At 48.1% G+C, this 16897-nt stretch overlaps 1 long non-coding RNA gene across 1 annotated transcript; it reads right to left on the reverse strand.

The window, feature by feature from the left end:
• Window positions 1-12288: 12288 nt before the first annotated feature.
• On the reverse strand, window positions 12289-13751 carry LOC123141253 (uncharacterized). The gene is made up of 2 exons (XR_006470215.1): window positions 13195-13751; window positions 12289-12645 (listed from the first exon to the last, which is right to left on the reverse strand). It is a non-coding gene; the product is annotated as an uncharacterized lncRNA (long non-coding RNA).
• Window positions 13752-16897: the final 3146 nt, after the last annotated feature.

Here is a 16897-nt window from a genome sequence, read left to right on the forward strand (position 1 = left end):
TTCACAGAGGCGTCCACCTGAAGCTCCGACATCATAGAAGAGTCGGCAGTGGCATACTTGTCTGCTATGATCAGCAGCTCGTCGAGTGTAGCCGACTCATCGCAGAGGAGTCGGTGCTTGAGTAGGGTGCCTTTTCTACACCTGGTGGTGAAGTACTCTATGGCTTTGTCACGCCCAAGATGCGACCCTATCCTAAAGGAACTCGAAGGTCCCACCAAGGATAGAAGCGCATCTTGAAGACGCTTTTGCAAGGTGGATATCATTACATCAAACCATTATATAATAGTTGGGGATACATACAAGAGGCATAGAATGCCACACGAATACAACATCATCTTACATAAGAGCACAATCCGACTACGGATGAAACACAAACAGAAACTCAAACGACATCCACCCTGCTAGCCCAGGCTGCCGACCTGGAACCTATCCCCTCATCGAAGAAGTAGTAGAAGAAGAAATCCAAAACAAGTAAACATCGCTCTCGCGTCAAGATCATCGCATAACCTATACCTGCAACTGTTGTTGTAGTAATATGTGAGCCACGAGGACTCAGCAATCCCATTACCATGGGTATCAAGACTACCAAAGCTTAATGGGTAAGGAAGGGGCAAAGTGGTGAGGTTGCAGCAGCGACTAAGCATATATGGTGGCTAACATACGCAAATGAGAGCGAGAAGAGAGCAAACGGAACAGTCGTGAAGCTAGCAATGATCAAGAAGTGATCCTGAACTCCTACTTACGTCAAACATAACCCAAAAAACCGTGTTCATTTCTTGGACTCCGCCGAAAAGAGACCATCACGGCTACACACGCGGTTGATGCGTTTTAAATTCGGATCTGGTGTCAAGTTATCTACAACCAGACATTAACAAATTCCCATCTGCCACATAACCGCGGGCACGGCTTTCGAATGATAAACCCTGCAGGGGTGTCCCAACTTAGCCCATGATAAGCTCTCACGGTCAACGAAGGATATTCCTTCTCCCAGGAAGACCCGATCATACTCGGAATCCCGGTTACAAGACATTTCGACAATGGTAAAACAAGACCAGCAAAGCCGCCCGATGTGCCGACAAATCCCGATAGGAGCTACACATATCTCGTTCTTAGGGCACATCGGATGAGCAAGACGACGGGTTGGCATAGACCCTGGTTGCCCAGGGGGCACCGGACATCGCTCGGTTTGGACCAACACTTAGACAAGCATTGGCCCGGGGGGGCTAAAAATAAAGATGACCCTCGGGCTCCGGAAACCCAAGGGAAAAAGGGCTAGGTGAGGCAAATGGTAAAACCAAGGTTGTGCCTTGCTGGAGGAGTTTTATTCAAAGCGAACTGTCAAGGGGGTCCCATAAATCACCCAACCGCGTAAGGAACGCAAAATCCGGGAACATAACACCGGTATGATGGAAACTAGGGTGGCAAGAGTGGAACAAAACACCAGGCATAAGGCCGAGTCTTCCACCCTTTACCAAGTATATAGATGCGTTAATTAAATAAGAGATATTGTGATATCCCAACATAATCCTGTCCATCATGGGGCAATCTTCAACTTCACCTGCAACTAACAATGCTATAAGAGGGGCTGAGCAAAAGCGGTAACATAGCCAAGCAATGGTTTGCTAGGAAGGGTGAACAGGTTAGAGGCTGACATGGCAATTTGGGAGGCTTGAGGAACAAGTGAGAGGTAGCGCAACATAGCGATAGAACGAAGCAACTAGCATAGCAATGATAGTAGTGAGATCCAGGGTGACGGTCATCTTGCCTGAAATCCCGCTAGGAAGAAGAACGAGTCCATGAAGAAGATGAAGCCATGAAGACGAACCAAGCGTAGACGAACGAATCCTCACGATCGCAACGAAACAGGAACTAGCGAGAAGAAGCACACAACATGGTAAACACACCACACATTAACAAGACATGATGCTCACCCAAGCATGATGCATGATAAAGCTACATGAAGCTACTCATGGAAAGAGATGATGCGTACACGAGTAACACATCAGAGCAAGTTTAAATGAGGCCGGAAACAACATATAACAATTCCGGTAAGTCCTCATATGCAAATTTCGAAATTGGTCCAGATCTGAATAAACCTTATGTTCAAGTTGTTAAATAGAAAGTTAAGATGCACAAGATGATCTACACGAGATTCTAGTCAAGTTACATATAAAGTTCATTTAATTCGGAGCTACGGCCTAGAAGATATGAGCAAAGCAAGTTACACATGGCATTGATGCAAAATGCATACAAACATCAAGCAAACACCTCAAAACATGGATGCAACATGATAATATTAAGCTACATGCAAAATCAAGCAAGTTTCATATAGAGCACACTCAAAACAGAGCAACGGTTCCACACATACACTCTATACAAGTTTAAAAGACAAGCTGTCTAAAACAGCAACTAGGCATCTTGCAAGCATCAAAACAACATGCTACAGCAGCTCAACATGATAACAAAAGGCATGGGCATGATTTACAAGTAAAGCACAACAAAACATGAACATTGAGCTATCTCCAGAAAATACTAGAACAGGCTCCAAAACACATGGCAAGAATGCATATAATAACAGTTTACAGACTTGGCAGAAATAACATCAGGTTGCAATGTTTAGAGGTATCAAACAACATGTTATAGGAACTTATCATGGTAAATAAAGGCATGGCATGCTACTACTAAATGCATAGAATAAAAGTCCTTTACTGACCAGGAGCCAAAAAGGAACACAAGATATGATGGCACCCATGTAAACATGGCAAGTTATATGACAGATTCAAACATGGCAGGAACAACGATAAGTAGGCATGTTGGTGAGCTTGTACCACTCACCACAGAGCAATACATGGCATGACAAGGCAACCAAAAGTAAGAATACATATTTATGAAGCTAAGAATGGCAAGATCAAGTTCATAGGGTGCATGGATCACTAGCAAAGCACATGGGAAAACTGAACTTGATGTTAACAGGCTGACAACAACATTATTTACCAATTTGAGAGCAAGATTACAACAAGCTACAGTAGGCTATAAATGCAACCAGGGGCATGGATGTATAGATCATGACATGTATAACAGAACATCCTTAGTGAACATCTCCAGATTATGCATAGAATGACTTGTAGCAGCAGGTTTACAAAGCATCACAAAATAACAGATTCAGCCTAGCAAAACAGCAACAACAAGTACACTACTTAACAAGCTTGATGCACTCAGTACAAGACTCACAAAAATACATGGATTGCACCTCTGTAAAGATGGCATGACATAGCTCAAAACTCATGTAGGACTCATGCTCATAGGATGCACACATCAAATGCAACAAAAATGACAAATCACCAAGTTATAACAGTTTCAGCAGATTAACATCATATAGCACTCTTGCAACGATGATTCGGGCATCAATATGAACTCAAACAAACATGGCACAATGGAATGAAATGTAGGGCATCTCATGGCGAACATTTTGATATATCATGCGCACGAAACGGAGCAGTATGCATCAAGTTATGACAGGTCAAAGTTAACACCAGAATATGCAAATTTACAGGACTTAGCCGTTTCTGGAAAAATAAACGGACGGGCGTTGGTTAACTAAAGTGTGCTCGGGCGGGGGATAGTGGGAAGCTCACCAAGTGGGCTCGGCCCAGCACGACGGAGGATGAGGCGGGCCGGAGGTGGGGTTGCTGGGCCAGGGAGGCTGGGCTGCGACCCACTAGGCCGGAGGGGGATGCGGCCCACGCATGGGGCACGCGCGGTCAACGTCCAGCGGGACGGGATCGTGCTCCTCCCGATCTTGCCAGGCGGCAGCGGCACCGGAGTTCGAGCACCGGCGAGGGCGCGGCAACGGCGGAGAGGTCAAAGGGCGCTGGGGACGACCGGATCCAGTCGCTCCGGACCCGTTCCGGCCGGATCCGGAGGCAACACGCGACGGGGCGGCGGCGAGGAAGCTCCGGCGGTGGCGGCGCCTTCCTGCAGAGAGAAACAGGGAGATGAGGGAGAGAGAAAAGGAGAGGAAAAGGAGGAGACGGCAGCGGGCGGTGGCGCTCATCTGCGGCGGGTGGGGCGTCTGGTGGCGAGGAAGGGCGGCGGGGCCGACGATGTGGGGCTTCGGTGAGGCCCTGGTCGCCGGCGACGGGTCGGGCGCTCGGGCAGCGGGCGGCGGAGCACGGGGTCCGACCCGGGCCCCAGATGGGCTCGGGCGGGCTCCGCGAGGGCCTGGCGGGCTGCGGCGCGGTGGACGGCAGCGGGAGGCCACGTGGCGGATGCTGGTTGGACGGGGGAGCGGGGCGGACATGTCCGGCTGCGGCCGGACGTGTCCAATGGCGGCGGGGGGGGGGATTAGGCTAGGGTTCATCTGCGCGAAAAATCTGGGAGGGGCACATATTTATAGGTAGAGGGAGGTAGGAGACTCCAAATGAGGTGCAGTTTTCGGCCACGGGATCGTGATCGAACGGCGGAGAGCATGGAGGGGGTTTGGCTGGGTTTTGGGCAACTTTGGAGGGGTGTTGGGCTGCAACACATAGAGGGCTTTTACGGTTACCCGGTTAACCGTTGGAGTATCAAACGGACTCCAAATGGCACGAAACTTGACAGGCGGTCTACCGGTGGTATACCAAGGCCGCTTGGCAAGACTCGGACCATTCCGAGAAAGTTTAATTCCCACTCACAACAGGAGACAAAAGGGGAACGCCGGAGAACATAGGAGTACCAGATTGAAAAACGGACAACGGGGAAAAATCTCGGATGCATGAGACGAACACGTATGCAAAATGAGATGCACATGATGACATGATAAAATGCAACACGCAAGCAAATGACATGGCAATGACGATGAATAACTGGCAGACACCTGGCGCATCGAATCTGGGTCGTTATAGGCTTCTACCTCGTGCACCCTGAGGGAGTCCCGGATTAGGGGGTGTCCGGATAGCCGGACTATGACCTTTTGCCGGACTCCTGGACTATGAAGATACAAGATTGAAGACTTCGTCCCATGTCCGGATGGGACTTTCCTTGGCGTGGAAGGCAAGCTTGGCGATACGGATATGTAGATCTCCCCCCATTGTAACCGACTCTGTGTAACCCTAGCCCTCTCCGGTGTCTATATAAACCGGAGGGTTTTAGTCCGTAGGACGAACACCAATCATACCATAGGCTAGCTTCTAGGGTTTAGCCTCTCTGATCTCGTGGTAGATCCACTCTTGTACTACCCATATCATCAATATTAATCAAGCAGGAGTAGGGTTTTACCTCCATCGAGAGGGCCTGAACCTGGATAAAAACATCGTGTCCCTTGTCTCCTGTTACCATCCGCCTAGACGCACAGTTCGGGACCCCCTACCCGAGATCCGCCGGTTTTGACATCGACATTGGTGCTTTCATTGAGAGTTCCTCTGTGTCGTCGCCATCAGGAAGGATGCCTCCTCCCGTCTTTAAAGACGGCGCTGTCACTAAAGGAGCTTTGGCTATCGGCCAAACTCTCCGGCTAGGCGGTTTTCTTATGACCTCCTGTTCGGCCGCCGCGCCGACGATGACTTCTCGGGTCATCAAAAGCAATCTCCACGTCAACTCGGAACTCACCGAGCAGTTAGATCCGATGGAGCTCTCTTCCTTAAGCGAGCTCTTGGATCGCATCGCCGCCCTGGGAGTCGCTATAGACTACGATCAGATTGGGCTTAAACCCGATCCGAGAGAGAGATTAACTCTCCCCAGGTCACCCACCACGTCACAGTGGTGGAGGAACAATGCGGCAGGTCTTCATCTATCTTAAGGACTAGTTATGTCCGGATTCCCGACCCCTCCAAGCCGGATACCCGCGGAGGGGAGTACGTCACTCAAGCCCTGAACCTAAAGTCAGGCAGCGGGCTAGATTCATTGGACAACATCCAAGAACCCAAGCTTCCGAGCTCGGAAACTCCTTGGCCCTTGAGTCTCAGATTGGGCGAGGTTCCGGATTTAATTCCACCCGCCCACCCAAATATAAGGGATCTATCCCAAATTCGGCAAGAGCCCGCAGAAACAGTACACCATTACTGGGCCAAATTCCTCCTGGTTATGAACAGGATAAAGGACTGCCGCGAGGAGGATGCAATTTCATTCTTCTGCAATAATTGCACGGACAACCGAATCCTCAACGCCATAAGTCACCGTGAAATTACACGCCTGGAAAATAGTATGCTTAGTACGAAAGTACTGTGCGATGGAAAGCGCCTGGAAAACCGAAATAAAATTTTGGGACAATCCGGCCCTGAATACAACCCCAGTCCGAAATAAAAGGGTGCATTCTCACCAGGCACCTGGGTTAAACACCAAAAAGCAAAAACCCTCTGTAGGACATGGAACCGTACTGGAGGGATGGCTCAATGGACCCTGTAAAATTCATAGTACAGAGGGCGCCACACCAACTCATAGCCTTAGAGCATGTTGGATACTCCGACAGGTGGCCAGGAGTGGCGAGGAGCTTCTAACTACAGAATTCACAGAGCACCAGCCTAGGGATACCAGTACGATATTAACAGTCTTCGAGACTTTCGCGTCAAATAATATGTGGAAACGAACACTCCGCAGCCTTGCCGAAGTCTACCAAGTAGCAACAATAAACCCATGGAGTGACACGGCTATTACCTTTAATGCCAGTGATGAACCTAAATTCCGAACAGGTCGAGCACCAGCCTCATTGGTCCTCAGTCCAATAGTGGACAGCTTTTGCCTTACCAAGGTACTCATGGACGGTGGCAGCGGATTGAACCTCATTTATGAGGAAACCCTTCAAAAAATGGAAATAGACTGGAGCCGCATTGAGCGAAGCAACACAACCTTTAGAGGAATAATCCCCAGTTGGGAAGCATGTTGTACAGGAAAAATCACACTGGATGTGGTGTTCGGCACGCCGGATAATTACAGGTCTGAGGAGGTCACGTTTCAAGTGGCCCCGTTCAGCAGCGGATACCATGCTCTATTAGGGCGAGAGGCATTCACAATTTTTCAAGCTATACCCCATTACGGGTACATGAAGCTCAAAATGCCCGGACCCAACGGAATAATCACTCCTGCTAGTGACCCGGACATAGCACTCCACACCGAAAACAAGACAGTCGCACTGGCCCTTGAAGCACTATCTGAAGCCCTAGCGGCCGAAGAACTGACTGCGTTGTGCTCCACTGTGAACAGGGATGACGTGATACTCGATAAAAGATCCAAGTCCACCTCCTTTAAACTGGTGGATGAAATAGTCAAATTTCAAGTCCATCCAACGGACCTACAAAAACGGCCTCCATCGGGGCGCACTTAAACCCTGATGTAGACGCTGCACTACGAGAATTCCGACGTAAAAATTGGGACATTTTTACTTGGCACCCTTCAGACATGCCAGGAATCCCACGCAGGCTGGCCGAACACAGCCTAAACATCCTAAAAGGATTCAAGCCTGTCAAGCAGGCTCTTCGGCGTTTCTTCGAACCTAAGAGACAAGCCATGGGAGAGGAGCTAGCCAAACTACTGGAGGCCGGATTCATCAGAGATATAAAACATCCAGACTGGCTAGCAAACCTGGTGATGGTACTGAAGAAGGACAAATCATGGCGCCTCTGCGTCGATTTCAAGGACCTCAACAAGGCTTGCCCAAAGGATCCCTTCCCCCTCCCCCGCATCGATCAAATTATCGACGCTACCGTAGGACACGATTCATTGTGTTTCCTCGACGCATACTCCGGCTACCATCAAATTAAGATGGCAGAGCCAGACCAAGCCGCAACGGTATTCATCACCCCATACGGCCCATTCTGCTTCAACACAATGCCCTTCGGGCTCAAAAACGCCGGCGCAACATATTAGCGCATGATTCAGACATGTTTGGAAAACCAGATCGGCAAAACAGTAGAAGCATACGTAGAGGATGTGGTCGTCAAAACCAAGCATGTCGAAACTCTAGTAGACGACTTGAGGCTCACATTCGATAACCTCCGAGCATATGACATCAAACTTAACCCGGAAAAATGGGTTTTCGGCGTACCAGCCGGAAAGCTCTTGGGCTTCATTTTATCCGGTATAGGAATTGAAGCAAACCCAACCAAGATCTGAGCTCTTTCACAATTGGATATTCCAAAGGACCTCAAACAAATACAAAAATTGACGGGATGCGTGGCGGCTCTAAGCCGCTTCATCTCCCGCTTGGGAGAAAAGGCATTACCCCTTTATCGCCTCCTCCGGCGAACCAAACACTTCGAGTGGACGGATGCTGCCACGGCCGGACTCGAAGAAATAAAAGCCATATTGGCAACAAACCCAGTCCTGGCCGCGCCTAACATCGGCGAACCAATGCTATTATACAGTGCGGCAACTTATCAAGCTGTAAGCGCAGTGCTCATCGTCGAACGAGAAACGGACGGACACAAATTCCCCCTTCAAAAACCAGTTTACTACGTGTCCACTATCCTCACTCCATACAAGTCACGGTACCCGCATTATCAAAAGATAGCATACGCAAAAGAAGCCACGACACTACTTTCAAGAGTGTTTGATAACAGTAGCCTCCGAAGTACCTCTTAACGATATTATAAACAACCGCGACGCGACGGGCCGGATTGCCAAATGGGCCATTGAGCTCCTCCCGTTCGACATAACCTATAAGACACGACGAGCTATCAAGTCGCAGGTTTTGGCCGACTTCGTCACCGACTGGACGGAAGCCGAACTTCCTAAAGAGTACGACACATATTCCAACTGGATCATGCACTTCGACGGCTCCAAAACATTAGCTGGTTTGGGGGCTGGCGTCGTTCTGACATCCCCAACAGGAGATACAGTTCAATACGTACTCCAGATAATGTATACGGACTCCAACAACGCAACCGAATACGAGGCCCTTGTACATGGTCTCCATGGGCATCCAATGCCTAGAGGTGCGTGGGGATTCGAACCTCGCGATATCCCAAATAAATGGAGACTTTGATGCCAAGGATCCGAAAATGGCAGCTTATCGCAACGCCATCCTAAAAATGTCAGCTCGGTTCGAGGGGCTCGAATTTCATCATATAGCCCGGGAAAACAATCAGGCAGCAGACGTCTTGGCACGCATCGGTGCAAAGCGCGATGCAGTCCCCCCAAACATTTTCTTAGAAAGGCTATTCAAGCCATCCGTATTATGGGAAGGGGAATCCGTAAATAACAGCCCGGACCCAACCGCACCGCAAGACACCGAGCATTCTGACACAACGGGAGGCTATGCCAACGAAGTAACATCCTTAGCCCATGTAATAATGGCAGTCATTGCCCCGTGGACAGAACCATTCCTAGCCTACTAACTAGGCAGGAACTCCTCGAGGACCAAAACGAGGCACGCTGCATAGTGCGGCGATCTAAAGCCTATAAAGTCCATGAAGGAGAGTTTTATAAGAAAAGCACTACCAGAGTCCTTCAAAGGTGTATCTCCGAAGAGGAAGGGCGGAATCTTCTGGCTGAAATTCATGCCGGACTCGGCGGGCACCACGCTGAAGCCCGGGCCCTTGTAAGCAAGGCCTTCCGTACAGGATTTTATTGGCCGACGGCCCGGGCAGATGCTCAGGACTTAGTCCAACGATGCGTCAGTTGCCAACTCTTTGCTAACCAAAGCCATATGCCACCCACCACCCTCCAAACTATACCCATCACCTGGCCCTTCGCGGTCTGGGGGCTTGACATGGTTGGACCCCTTAAAGGAGGAACACACAAGCAAAAATACCTACTGGTCATGGTGGACAAATTCACCAAATGGATAGAGACCAAGCCTGTTAAGACGGCTGAACCCGGGCCAGTGATAGACTTCATATCAGGGGTCGTACACCGTTACGGCGTCCCCCACAGCATCATCACTGATAACGGCACGAAATTTACGGCCGACGAGGTCAAACTCTGGTGCAAAAACATGGGCATCAAGCTCGACTACGCTTCAGTCTATCACCCACAAACTAATGGTCAAGTCGAGCGAGAAAATGGTCTAATCATGAGCGGCATCAAACCCAGATTAGTGCAGTCCCTCAAGGAATCTAACACGCACTGGGTAGAGGGGCTCGACTCCGTACTTTGGGGGCTGCGGACCACGCCGAATCGCACTACCGGATTCACACCATTCTTTATGGTATACGGCGCAGAGGCAGTTCTGCCCTGCGACATAATTCATGACTCACCTCACGTGCGCATGTACGAAGAAAGAGAAGCCGAACTCGATCGGCAGGACAGTTTGGACGCCTTGGAGTAGGAGCGCGACGTGGCAAAAGCCCGTTCCGCATTCTATCAACAGCAGGCTCGAAGATATCAAAGCAGAGAAGTATGGGCCAAAACTTACAATGTTGGCGAGTTAGTTCTACGCCTGCCGGACAAGATAAAGGACAAACTCAAGCCCAAATGGGAAGGTCCCTTCATAATTGACCAAGTCCTGACTGGTGGAGCCTACCGTCTACGAGATGCATCGGATAACCGACTCGAGCCGAACCCATGGAACGCAGCCCGTCTACGAAGATTCTACGCCTAGCGTCGGACTTTGTGTTCGTCTCCTCCCTCTGTCTATTTTTTAGACATTAGCTGTCTTATATTTCTCTCCTTCTCCCTCTTTTTCTCTTACAGCCTTTAAGGGCTCGTTTGCGCCTTGTTCGCACACAATTGACGCGCTATCCGCGCTCATAATACCTGAGGGCTTCTCTAACAGAAGCTTGTTTATACGGGCCTCATGCCGACACTACAAGAAATCTGTTAATTCATGACAATTTCAATCCGTCACAACTCGCTGCAAAACCGTCATGCGTGGGCATCGATGACGAATCTAAAATCCGTCATGTATATCGCGTCATAATTTGACCATCATGCAGATCATGACAGAAATACAGGCCGTCATGGATTTTGTCTCAGACCATGACAGCTCATGACCGTCACAATTGACATGTGATAACGGCGTTAACATGCCAGACACATCATCGTCTGACATGGCATCCAACATGGCTCTGATGTGGCAGCCCATGTGACAATCAGCCCAAATTTACTTTGGCCCATGCAATAATCCAAGATTGGTTAGGATTTGGGCTCATTAAATTCAGTCGTGGCCCATATTACATTCTACCTGATTACATTCATAGCCCATTTTAGCCCATAGATTTTAACCATATTAATAGCCCACTAATTTTGGATAGTTAACATTTTGATCCAATGTGTACTTAATAGATTTCTGAACATATCTAACAAAAGAATTCCCTTAAAAAGTTTTAATCGAAAATTACAGAAAAAAGTAATTACAGCCAGGAACGTAAGAAAAACAGTTCCCAAGAAAAAAAATTACAAACTAGCCACAAATGTCCTTTGCATCATTTCTGCTCCAACACCAGAATGCTCATTCTCTCCAAAAAGGACACCGTAATGCTCATTGGAGTCCAGCAAACCCCATCTTTCCATAGTGGAAAGGGTGGTGGTTTATTCAATATCCAAATCTCATAAGAGATGTGTGGTCATCCAGATTTGCGATGCAACAACATAACAATAGCCTACAAACAAAAGGTCCTTTAGAATGTAACAACACCAAATCATAATCATCACTACTAATTTAGACAAAGTAGTGTAGACACAAAAAAAGTTACATAAAAGCATTTATTACTAAAGTTAGGGCGACACAACTGACATGTACTGAAATATATATATGGTTATGTCAAACATAAAAATAAAATTATGTTAGATTTTTTTCAGGCCTAATAAAGTATGCTTTTAAACAGCTACGTGATTTATCATGTACTTCCTCACAATGGTATATTTTGTTTTTTCACAAATGAATAGGATTGTTAGAAAATTATTTCACTACATAAGAATACCTCCATCCTACAGGTTAATCATTTCCTTATTCCAAACCTCCTCTTCAAATGAACTTTTCTATACAATAATAGGGAAAAGCTGAAGCAACCATATACTTACTAAACACTCCTAGTAAGTGAAACAAATGATAAATGATTAATTTTCATTCAGTGTCTACAACTAAGATTTTGAACCTTATTACTTTCTCAACTAAAAAAATGTTGACAATCAAAATGTAGTTTAGGCAGGGTTGCAACTTGTGAAGTTTTTTATCTTCAGATTCATGAATCACATAACTTAGGCAGAGCACATAGCGAACAAACTCAATTTATAATACGCCCACAATCTCAGAATGAAGAGACACACTACATCAGCAAATTACATGAAAATTACACTTACATGTCGATCTCTAAGGAGTACATTTCTCCATTTTCTAAGTACACACCCAGCCTGAAGGAGATGCTCAAATAGACGAAAGGTATAATCCATATGCATGGTGCTTAATGATCATATTATAGCAGATAAAAAATATCCAAAGAAAATATTCAGAATGTACAATCCACCTATATAAACATTGATATGAATAGCACAAAGCCAAGCACACAGACAGAAAAGTATATATTTTTACATGGAAAATACCTACAGGACCAAAAATATCATATTTGGAGTTACCATCATGGAACACACACTGGACATTTCTAGTCAGAATAAACTAAAAACATGATTCTAAAAATTAGGCTCGCATGGAAAATTTCCAGCTCCATTTTTTTGGACGAGACCCAAATAAGGACCTTCAAGTTGTAGCCATAAACTGTACAGTTTCGCAAGTACCTAACCACATTATGAAGGAACCAGTCAATATAAAATACTAATAGAGAAGGGAACATGAGGCCATTAGATTCTCTCCATGTTTCAGTCAGGTGTGATTAAATGAATTATTTATAAGCATGGTAATGTGTTTACTATGCATAAGACAAGTGAGCCAGTAAATCTATCTCACAGTTCTGTCAATAAAATATCCGGCCGCTCTACATTAAGATGTCAGAACATACATCAATACATTTAATCACTTGAAAATTTCATGTATTGAAACTTGTATAGAGACTTGGACCAGTTGACAACATGTGTATATCATTCGAACATTATTAACCAGAGTACTCACTTTTAGCAAAATTATAATTAAAGAATATGAAGATTCATAATCCTGCATAAGGTGCCTCACCGAACACCACTAAATTCTTGGTTACAAAGTCTACATGTACAATAAGTTGCGTGTCAAGATGCACATCCATCTCAAGTATTCCAGGATGCATAAAAATTCTTAAATCAGAGCACGGGCAAAAGGCAAACAATGCCAACAACCAAGCTTTAGAGTATTACCTAGCCGGGAGATGCAACAGAGAAGGGGGCTGCATCGGTGAAGCAGAGGCTGGATTCGTGTCGGTGGCGTCCTGAACACAGCATCCGTGACGGCGGCGCCGCCCTGTACCTCACCATGGCTTGCTGCCGGTCAAAGATGGATCAGTAGCCACGAGATACAATAGAGAAGGGGGCCGCGTCGGTGAAGCAGAGGCTGGATCCGTGGCGGTCGCGCCCTGTACTCCGCATCCGTGACGACGGCGGCGCCCTGTACCTCACCATGGCTCGCTGCCGGCCGAAGATGTCAGCGGCGATCTGGTTGAGATGGCCAGAGCGTCATGGGGTTCCCGTCCATGTGCTGGTCGACTGCGACCGAGGAAGGGCCCGTCATGGACGACGCCGAATGTCGTCTAGCCGCAGCAGTTGGGGTCGTCCGGAGGGGCCGGACGCATAGGGTGAGCGGAGAGGGAAGCTCTAGATCGGGAGCCGGCAGGGGAACATAGGTGGAGTGCGGCGGCTGAGGGAACGGGAGAAGGGAATGGGGATTAGGGTTAGATGGGGTGGACTGTGGGGTTAAATAGGCCGGCTCCAAATTTTTGCCATCCAGATCGGCCCGTGTTGGCGACTTGAATTGTTGCATCTCCGCCCGCGCTCTCCAATTTCCAGTCGCGCCCCCATTTATTTTTAATTTTGTTGACTACATTCAACTGACATGTGAGACAAGTAAGGAGTCACGCATGACACATCATCAGGAACCATCGATGACGGTCTGGGTGATGTATAAGAAAAGAAAAGGCTAGCCCAATAGGTCGGTACGTGACGGTTTCTGTGACGGTCCTTGATGTCCATGATGAATCAGGCTATTGTTTTGGGTGGCCACCCACATCTTGCTGACCCATGACGGTTTTCAAGAACGTTATCAGGAATCCATCATGGATTAACAGGTTTCTTGTAGTGCGAACACATGTGTCACACTTCCGCATGTACCTTTTATTGATCATTATATGCATCGATATGACTTAAGTTTTGGCCAAGCTGGGTTGCCTGGCTCGTGTGCTTACCCCTACATTCCCGATTGCTCGGCTAGGCGGTAAAGGGAGCACCTCTGCGATTGTTACTGCCGGGTCAGCCGGATGTGTACCTCAGACTGGGTGAAGCCGAAAGCTAGCGTTTTTAAGGGAATATTCAGTCGGTGAACTAAAAGATGATTTATCACTCGTTTATTTATCCGCCCCCAGATGCTTTTCTGCTTTCTTCGCAGTCTGAACATGCACTTTAGGGCATATGCCCCCCAGGGAAAGGAACCCATAACGGAACTATTCTCCCTGGAAGATGTTTCTTACTAACCATGTAATATAACATAACTAGTTGGGCACTTGTCTGTTCAAGCACTAATAACCCCTATGCCTGGTCTCCACGCATGCCTCGGTTCTTACATAACCGAGAGGGTATTCGGACACACTCCGGACTATCGGGTCCCTAGGTTGAAGCGAAAAAGGTCCGCCATGACAAACGATCTACAATCCGTCTAGAAGGCATTTTATATGTCATTTTAAATTACATAGTCAATTTGACTGGGTATATTCCTCTTCAATACCATCCAACATGCTGTCTAGTTTACAGTCCTGTTGGGAATATTTGGCGGCCAACTCTATCTGGCCGTACACTAAACTCACAGGGATCTCCTTCCCATCGGGCCCCACAGGTCCGACCTCGGCCATGTAGTTTGGGTCGGCCTTCGTGTACCGCGTCTTCACCATGGCCCAGGCCTCCCTGGCGCCATGATGGCAGGCCGATATCTTCCATAATCAGAAGCGCCACCGCGCTCCCTTCAGCTTCTCTGCAAGCTCTCCAAGGCCTTCGGGCATGGAGACGGATGGCCACAAGGCCTGGACGACGCCTTGCATTACCTACCGAACTCGTTCGTGCAGTTGTAAGAGCTCGGGAAGAAGGTCACCCGTAGAACCGGGCATTTCCTCGGCAGGCCGACCTATCAGCATACCTACAGACATAACTCTGTCAATCGACTTCCTCACTGAACTCTTTTTCGAAGTTCGTTCAAGCACTTACTAAAAATGCCGTGTCGAAGCCGCCGATTCTCCTTCACGGAGTTCGACAGCTGAGCACGGACATCCTTTAGTTCCTCGCCTAGCTGGGAGTTGGCATCTTGGAGCTTATTCTTCTCTTGCCTCACCATCGTAAGCACGTTCTCGTCGGCCTTTAACCGGCGCAAGAGTTGTTGCTTCTTCGGATCCACTCCGGCGCCATCTGCAATGTTATTGTCAAATTTGCACACATGCCGCCCTTCACAACATACTTATCTTTCGAAGCATATATTACCAGAGGGGGTCTCCTTGGTCTCCCCCGTCGCGGCTAGTGCGGCCTCAAGTTGGGCTTTGCACTCTTCCAGCTCCTGGGACAGTTGGGTATTCTTTTCTGTAAGATCCTGCATAACAAATGATCCTTAAATCAGTTATTCTAACTGTTTCAAGTCTCAGGGGCTACTGACATATATAACCATCAAATTTTCTCACCCGTGTGTCTTTTACATACTGCTCTGTGGCTCTGGCTAGACCATTTTGAGCGGCACGGAGGTACGCATCTCCCGTATTAAAGGCATCCAATGCCTACTGAGAGAAACAAGCGTCACGAAGAACTGTCCGGCGACGCCTGTGGTTCACGACACTCTCCACCTCGGAATTGGTGGGAGACAGCCCGTCCGCATCCTCTGTTGGAGGAGCACCCGGTGCGCGCCTCGTGTTTGCCTCCGCTTCCGGACTTAACCTTTGAGCCTGGCCGGTGGAGGCGCGATTGGCAACCTCTCCGGATATAGTCCGGCGAGCGCTCTTTTTCCTGAAGAGAGCACGAGCGTTAGAATACCTTGAGGGAATAAAACTTGGGAATAAAATTGCGCGCCATACCGCTGCGCCGGCGTCTCAATCCGGACCACACTTCTTTTCAGCCTGCCGGGCCTTGATGCCCCTTGTTGGCTAGCCACCGCAGGCTCGGCCCTCCGCCTCAAGGACTTCCCCTGCAAAAACGCCATTGGTATACGGTGATCAAAAATAAGCACGGGTGGATCATCTTAGAAGTACGGGGACTTCGGTCTCGGTTACTTGTGAGGCTGGAAGTAGTCCGGGATAATCGGCCGTAATGGCCACCAAGGTGTTGTCCTTGCTCAATTGATGAAACACCCCCATCGATCAGCTCCACAGCTAAGTCCGGGTCCTCTTGGGAGTCCGGATCGAAGGACCGTTCCGGGTCCTCGGGTTGTGGAGGAGGGTTGTTTATCTCCTTTACAGCCTAGCGTAGCTCCTGCGTTGAAATTGCTAAGCTGAATACTTAACCATGGGAATATGAAACGGATGGGCGAGTGGAAGTGCCCGCTTACCCAGCTTCACTAGTGCAGAACCGGGCAATAGCACCGGTTCGTAAGGCCCTTTAGTGCCGGTTCCATAACAGGCACTAAAGTGTGGGCACTAAAGCCCCCCCCCTTTAGTACCGGTTCAGCACGAACCGGTGCTAAAGGGCAACCACGTGGCACGAGCCAGCTCCGGGGGCCTGGAGCCCTTTAGTACCGGTTGGTAAGACCAACCGGTACTATAAGGTTTGGGGGGTTTTTAGTTTTATGATTTCTTTTTCATTTAATTTTGTGTTTCCATTTTAATTCTTTTTCGTTTGCTGGTATTTTACGGTACTACACATTGTACACGTTATGCATATA

Source organism: Triticum aestivum, chromosome 1B, assembly GCF_018294505.1.
Source record: "Triticum aestivum cultivar Chinese Spring chromosome 1B, IWGSC CS RefSeq v2.1, whole genome shotgun sequence".
Classification (NCBI taxonomy): Eukaryota; Viridiplantae; Streptophyta; class Magnoliopsida; order Poales; family Poaceae; genus Triticum; species Triticum aestivum.